Here is a 6914-nt window from a genome sequence, read left to right as displayed (position 1 = left end):
GCCCCACATTTTCAGAGGGCTTGTAGATATGTTGGAGGAGTACCGACATTTTAAGTGAATGAGACATCGTCCTTTTCTAAAACAAACAAACAAAATATCACAGGCCATTATCTAAAGCATTAACAATAATGATGTGTGGTATTTACAACATTACGGTAAATAACAATGAAATTTGCATTAGGATTAAATAAGGTTATGATAGACACAGTGGAAGCAATCTCCAAAAATGAGGCTGGAAAACAGCAGCCCAGTGCCCTGTCCACGGAAACCAGTACAGGATTTCCACTGCTGCTGTTTCCCTACGGGCAAATCCCAGGCCCTTAGAAAAGGCAAATTCTGACCTCATATTAAGAGTTGGCTTGAGAAGCAGACTTTCACTGTAGAAGTCTGCTGTATCAAAGCAACAGTTGGAAGAATAAAAGACAAGGAAGGTCTTGTGTGGCATGATCCATGTCCTGCCACAGTTGTTTCTCACCCTCCAAAACAGGTAGTAGTACTTTCTGACCACAATTTGTCGCAGTGATGGTATTTTCAGATACTGCTGTAGCTGACACACAATGCTAGTAACTCAAACTATTTGGCAAAGAGATTGAATTTAAAACAAAATTCTCTTGGGAGAGGGAGCTTCAGAAAACAACCTCAACTGACATCACTTCCCAGCATTGACACGCCAGTGACATAATATCATGATGAATCTTTATTTTGCTGCCAAGTCTGGTATCCTCTTGTGAATCTAAATTGAGCAAAGAGGTTGTCTTCCCTGCATGTTTACTACTACTCTTCAAGCATAAGCAGCAGAAAAGTTCTTGTGAGCAAAGACACCTGGATCAGCTTATGCTGTATAGAAAGTGGTATAGGCAACACTGACTTCACAATAGGTCAGCTAAGGAGCAGTCACAAAATCCATCCCAGAACGATGGTAACAAACAAGAGGGCAATAATTCAGGGCTTGGAAAAAGAATATAGTTACCAAGGCAAACATATGCCCATGCTTTAATGAGGACTCGGAAAAATGCTATCCCCTTAAAACACCAGGAGTGTTCTGTGCAGCACCTAGAAGTCTCTTGTTCGACTGTTGCTGCAGCCCAGTAATACTTAATTTCTGAGTCACAGCATTTTGCTATAAAATGCCCCCCCAATCCCTTTTAAGCATTGTTAAGAGCTTCGAACCTGTTTGCCTTCTTCATATTAGATTTGGAAATGTAGTAATGAAATTACCTGATAAAACACACATGCTAAAATCCATAGACCTAGATCACAAATGAAACTATAATGGCCAACAATAAGTTATTTGAGTTTAAAAAAAACAAACACCAAAACCCTCACCAAAAAAACAAACCCTCACCAACTTGCCTCCCAAACATTCACAGAACAGCTCCATAAAGTTAAGCTGCTCTCATTCTGTACTTCCACGTATCCTAAGATATTCAAAACCACATGACACCCAAAGGCAAGAAAAAATAGTCATAACTGGAAATACTCAAATCAGGGCATGAGTCAGCACCTTGCAGAATACCCATCAAGTGCTGATTTTGCAGAAGTCAAGCTGATTCAGTCTGAATTTGCACTTTCTCCTTTAAGCCCTGTGTAAGGGAGGCAAGTATAGTTTCCAGATTTAAACCTTTCTCTGATGTCAACTCAATGGCTTGTTTTAAAATGCCATCACCTGAACACAAACTTCGGCTATCTCCCCAAGGCACAAAGTGTGCAGAAAGAGAAGTATCTGTCCAGTCTCAAGTTGTGGAAAGATCCCAGCCCGAGAGAGAATCAAGAACAGTGAAGACAGATTTCTGTTAAAAGCATTTGCAGATGTATGCAAGTGGGCCATTTCATTTACTATGAGTGACCTACAGTTTCTCACATGTTCAAAATATTACACTCATTAATTGTCTGAGGATACAAGAGCCCCCTTGTGAGTTCAGGCTGTCACTAGCACAGCTTTGGAGCTGCAGGGCAGAGGACAGCAGTTTAGCCACAGCTGCAGCAAAGTCCCACCCATGACACACAGCTTAAGATCACACTATATGGTGAACAGCAGATGAACAAGAGAAATACTGACTGAAGAATACAGGTTGTTCATTTAAAATAGATTTCACCTTGCACAACTTAGAACATAAGATGACCTGACATGCACATAATGACACTTCCAGCCAGATGACTGCACTGAGAACTAGTCTTCCTATATACAATACTTTGCATAGTAGAAAGGGAATGCAGCCACAGCACACTGAATTAACCTTGCTGGTGTTTTACTGAAAATGGCTCACTACAGATTAGACAATCCTGTTCTAGAAAGTAAAGTTCAACTCAAATTACCAATTCAATGCAGCAATAACCGAGCCACATGTGCTGTTGTCATGAGCACGTCAGCATGTCTGAGGGACATTAAAGAACAAAAAGCATATATAATCTCTAACACAAGACAAAAAACTAAAAGGAAAGTTTGGGTCTGTTATAGAACCTTAAATCTCAAAGTCTCTATCTCTAACACAGAAACAGAAAAAAGTCAATAAACACTGTGGGAAAACAAAAGGTGTAAATTTCACTGCAGGACCCACTCCCCCTTCCGCCCCCAAACTGTAATTTACAGGGATGCACTCGTTTTGAAGTTCTACCTTGCTTTACTTTGAGACAACCCAGTTCCAACACACCTAGAGACTTTGGCACAGCCTCACTTGGGTAAGGGGCAGCTTTTGCAATCAGTTCCTGATGAAACTTTCTTTGTTCTACAAAACAGGGAATTGGTGCTTTTGTTAATCCACTTTATTTCAAGAAATTGTAAACTTTTTTCTTGTATCTGTTTACTACTCCTCTTTGACTCTTATTGACTGTAAAGACTTGCAGACTTCTGCTGATGTTAATGTTAAGAAATTAATCCGATGAGGATGTTTCACTGACATCTTCTAAGCTTTGGTTTTGTAGCTGTCAGTATTAAGATAGGAGGGAGAAGAGGAGAGAAGCACCCTCCCCTTGTTGGGAGATCTCCTTCGCCCAGGACTTCAGAACCAAAGGCTGACCCTGGATCAGTTTATCTGGGTTAAGGACAGGGTGGCACAGGACTTTGGCTAGAGTTGAGATTGTGCCAGTAAACATACTTGACCATGACAGATAAGGTTCCCTCACTCAGTACTGAGCAATCAAGCTCCAGGTCAGAGAATTACCAGCAATCTACACAGATAAAATAAACTGGGAAGACACGAAAGAGAAGACAGAGTGTCTCTTCACTCTCCTCCAGCCGCAATTTCTTTGAAATTCCTTACACTTTAGTCAACTCAATCTATTGTCTCCCTGAAAAACAACTCAAACCAACTCTCAGAGTGTCTTTCTTCCATGAGATCTCTTGATTTAAATCAGATCCTATTTTCTCTCAACCTTCAGTAACTTCAAACTCCAAAATATAGACTGCATCTTTATAAAAGGTTAACACATGTTATATGACATGGCATCATTTCAATACTTCTGCCAGTTGCAGTGATTCGTCACATCAAAAAACCCCCCTTTAATTCTATTTTTTAAAGTATTTTAAAATTTAATAGATGGAAAAAGGGAAGAAACCGATACACACTGTAATTAGCCATGTACTTATGGATCACCAGCAATGTGAATCTCTGAGGTTCAAACCATTTATTTTCATTTGGGAGTGCAGTACATGTAGCATTGTAGATATCCCTGCAGTTGAAATAATACTCAAAATTAGTAAGGAATAGTTATCTGGGTGCAAAGTAACTGAAAAGTGAAAGCCCAGTTATATAGTCACATCTGATTTCAGATTAGTGGCTGCTTTTATTAGAAGGCAGAGATCAACACTGAGACTTATCTACTAAGCAGGGAGCTTCAACTTAGAACATAGGTAGAAGTGAAACATGTAGCTGGGAAACTGAAAGCCTTAGTCATTTGTTATTTGCAGGGCGCCCTTTTAGGAAGATCAAGGTCTTTTTAAATTCATATGAAGCACTCAGCTCTGCTGGTTTGTATCTTTTTATACTGTAGTCTGGACATTGATATTGAATACGAGGAACTCCTTTTATCCATTTATTCTAAGTCATGATATCATTGACCCTGCATGACCACAATATGTCCAATCTCTGTCATAAGTTCTGCTGAGAAATCAGACAAGAAGTAGGTCTGACTTTACTGTTGCCATAAATACAGTAGGAATGTAACTAAAAATTTTGCTTTTGATTATAGCTAAGGGCCTCCAGTGACCTTTTAAAGGGATAATCAAAGGTGGAATTTAGATGATTAATAGATATGACAGAAATCAACATACCCCTAAACTCTGGACTAGTGTTTTAACTCTTCCAAAATTATCTCATCAGATACACTGTTAAAAATCTTTGCATCCCGTTCTTGCTCTCCATTTTCCCTTCATGCTCTCTTTAGACTGGGTCCATCCTTTCAATCTTTAAAAAAATACCTGGCTACATACATAGTAATGGCAAAGGATAGATGGAATCAGCACTGCAGCAGCAACATAGCAAACCGTAAAGCCAGGCAGTGTAAGAAGATAAGCCGATTTCATTTTAAAACAAGACTGATTTCATTCACTCTCACCCTCATATCCACATACTCACAAGCACCTGGATGTGTGTGACCAAGCAGTCTGTGCAAAATTCAGGTGCCAAGACTATTGAATCCAGGAGGTCTGTCTAGGACTCCTTGTGACAATACACAGAAAAAGGGACACCAGCTATTGAGTTCTTACCACTCTGCGCTCCTCTTAGGCTGGCAACCATGTGCTTGTTTTGGGTAGGCCTTTTTGTACCCTTTATGAACTGTCAATAATCAGTCTGTCCATTTTGTCCTGCCTCCAACAGCGATCAAGATTTGCTCATTTGCTCAGGTCCTTCGCATCCTGACCACCTGCACACAGACACATGTCAGGATTTTGATGACCTGCTAATCTAGGTGACTTCAACACGTGCCATTCTTATAGCCCTTCTGCTGCTGTTGCTCCTTCTGATACCTCCAACTCCCAGACACTCCCATTCATACCACTCTTAACATATCTATTACAATTCTCCAAAATTTCAGTGATCACCAACCATGAAAGAGAACTAAAGAAATTATAACCCTCTGCAGAACAAAGCAGAGAAATTGTTTCAGTGCACAGAACTGCACAGTATCTTAAGGCAAGAGATGAACAAACAATAATTTGGTCATAGGTTATAAATGGGTTGTTTTTAAATATTAGTTTCTTAAATAGTTTCCTAATAAGACCATATGCATTCCATGTTATCTCTCTCAAGGGATTACCATAGATTGAAAACATGTTCTAAATATTATTTAATAAACTAACTTAGAGAGACTCACTTCTAGATACCACCAAAAAAAGATCTAGAACTCTCATCTGCTTTACTCACTAGTTCATCTTCCTGCTCTAATAATACTTCTTAGAAAAACAAAGTAACTAGAAATTGGGGCAAATAGCATGTTGTTTTTCATGCTGCTGATCAAAATAACATCACCTCAAGATTAACATACACTACCTGGAAGCCACAGATGGAAGACACCTTCCATCCTCCTTCTGCATTTCAATATTCTGAACGTTAAGTAACTGGAGCACTGAACCTAGCATAGATTAGCTGCCACAGGGGACATCACAAATGCCACTCATTTCTAAAGCAGAAAGCAAAAGCATTGTCCATTTGCTTCTAGTCTAGTAGGATTACACTACGAAGGGAATACAGTTAATTAAACATGTGGAAAGATAAAGTTTATTGTTCTTCAGATTACTGCAACATTTGAATAGCACTAGTCTTTGTGCTATCCTCAGGAAATCATAGGTTACCTCAACAGTCTAAAACAAATACGTGACCACATGAACAAATTCCTTACCTTTGCCCCTGTAAGTCTTATCTGTAGTGGCTGTTTAACAGAATGATTTTCCGTGCACCTGAGGACAAGTCTTCATCTTCATTACAGAATTTATATATCAATTCTCTTGAGAATTCCAAGAGGCAAGATCAATCTCTGAAGACTTTATTTTAACAACAAATTTAAGAAAAAAAGATGTACAGGGGAAAATGACTGCACTGCTAAACCTGTAAAAGAACACCAGGGTTTTTCAAATCAGATTTTCTGGTCACTTGGAAGCAGGTCTTGAACCTCACTTTCTCAGGTGACTAACACATACCCTGATCTCCAGACTGTAGAATCAAACAGTTTTCAGTCAAGCAAACAGATAACTGGTTTGTTCAAAGCAGAACAGATTCAGTGACACACTAAGAGAACTCCAACACCAGATCCAACATGCAACAACTCTACTGACATGGGACTGAATCCCTTTGTACGACAACAAGAGCACGGATTTGAAAACAGTTTTATTTCCTATACTAGGCCCTAAGTGGTTCTTTTCTTTTTCCTCTAGTAAAAGCAGGCTTACTTTAGGAGGTAGGGCTCCTGGTGAGAACTGTAATAACTAAACCTGATAGGATTCTTTACTTTATCCTCTAGGTTAAGTGTAAGAACTGCATAAAACCACCCAAGGTCTTCTGATTCACAGGAGCAGGCATGATTACATAAATTGCACTGAGCTGCCAGCAGAGCTGTAAAACTGCCAGGTAGGAGCAGTAGCCACTTAATACCCCCTGGGGGAAGAATGTCAGAACACCCACACTACATTTATATCCCATTATAACTTCAACCCTGGACAGTGCTGGCACCCATGGTCTCCAGACTGATTTGCCGGGCACTCTATTACTTAATCTAAAGGTATAGTTAAATGCATTTTATTCACCTACAAGTGGCACTTTGGCACTTCTCTTCCACTTCCAGAGGCGGTGTGGGTTTTTTTTCTTAGAATTCCTTCACAGTGGTATTCTCCAGAGATCTCCATGTCATTTTGCATCTCCCTCCTTGAAACTCATCCTGTGACAATTCCTTTTGTCCTCTCTGCTCATTCGCATGCATTC

Source organism: Falco rusticolus, chromosome 1 (assembly GCF_015220075.1).
Source record: "Falco rusticolus isolate bFalRus1 chromosome 1, bFalRus1.pri, whole genome shotgun sequence".
NCBI classification, from domain to species: Eukaryota; Metazoa; Chordata; class Aves; order Falconiformes; family Falconidae; genus Falco; species Falco rusticolus.
This window is presented reverse-complemented; position numbering follows the sequence as displayed.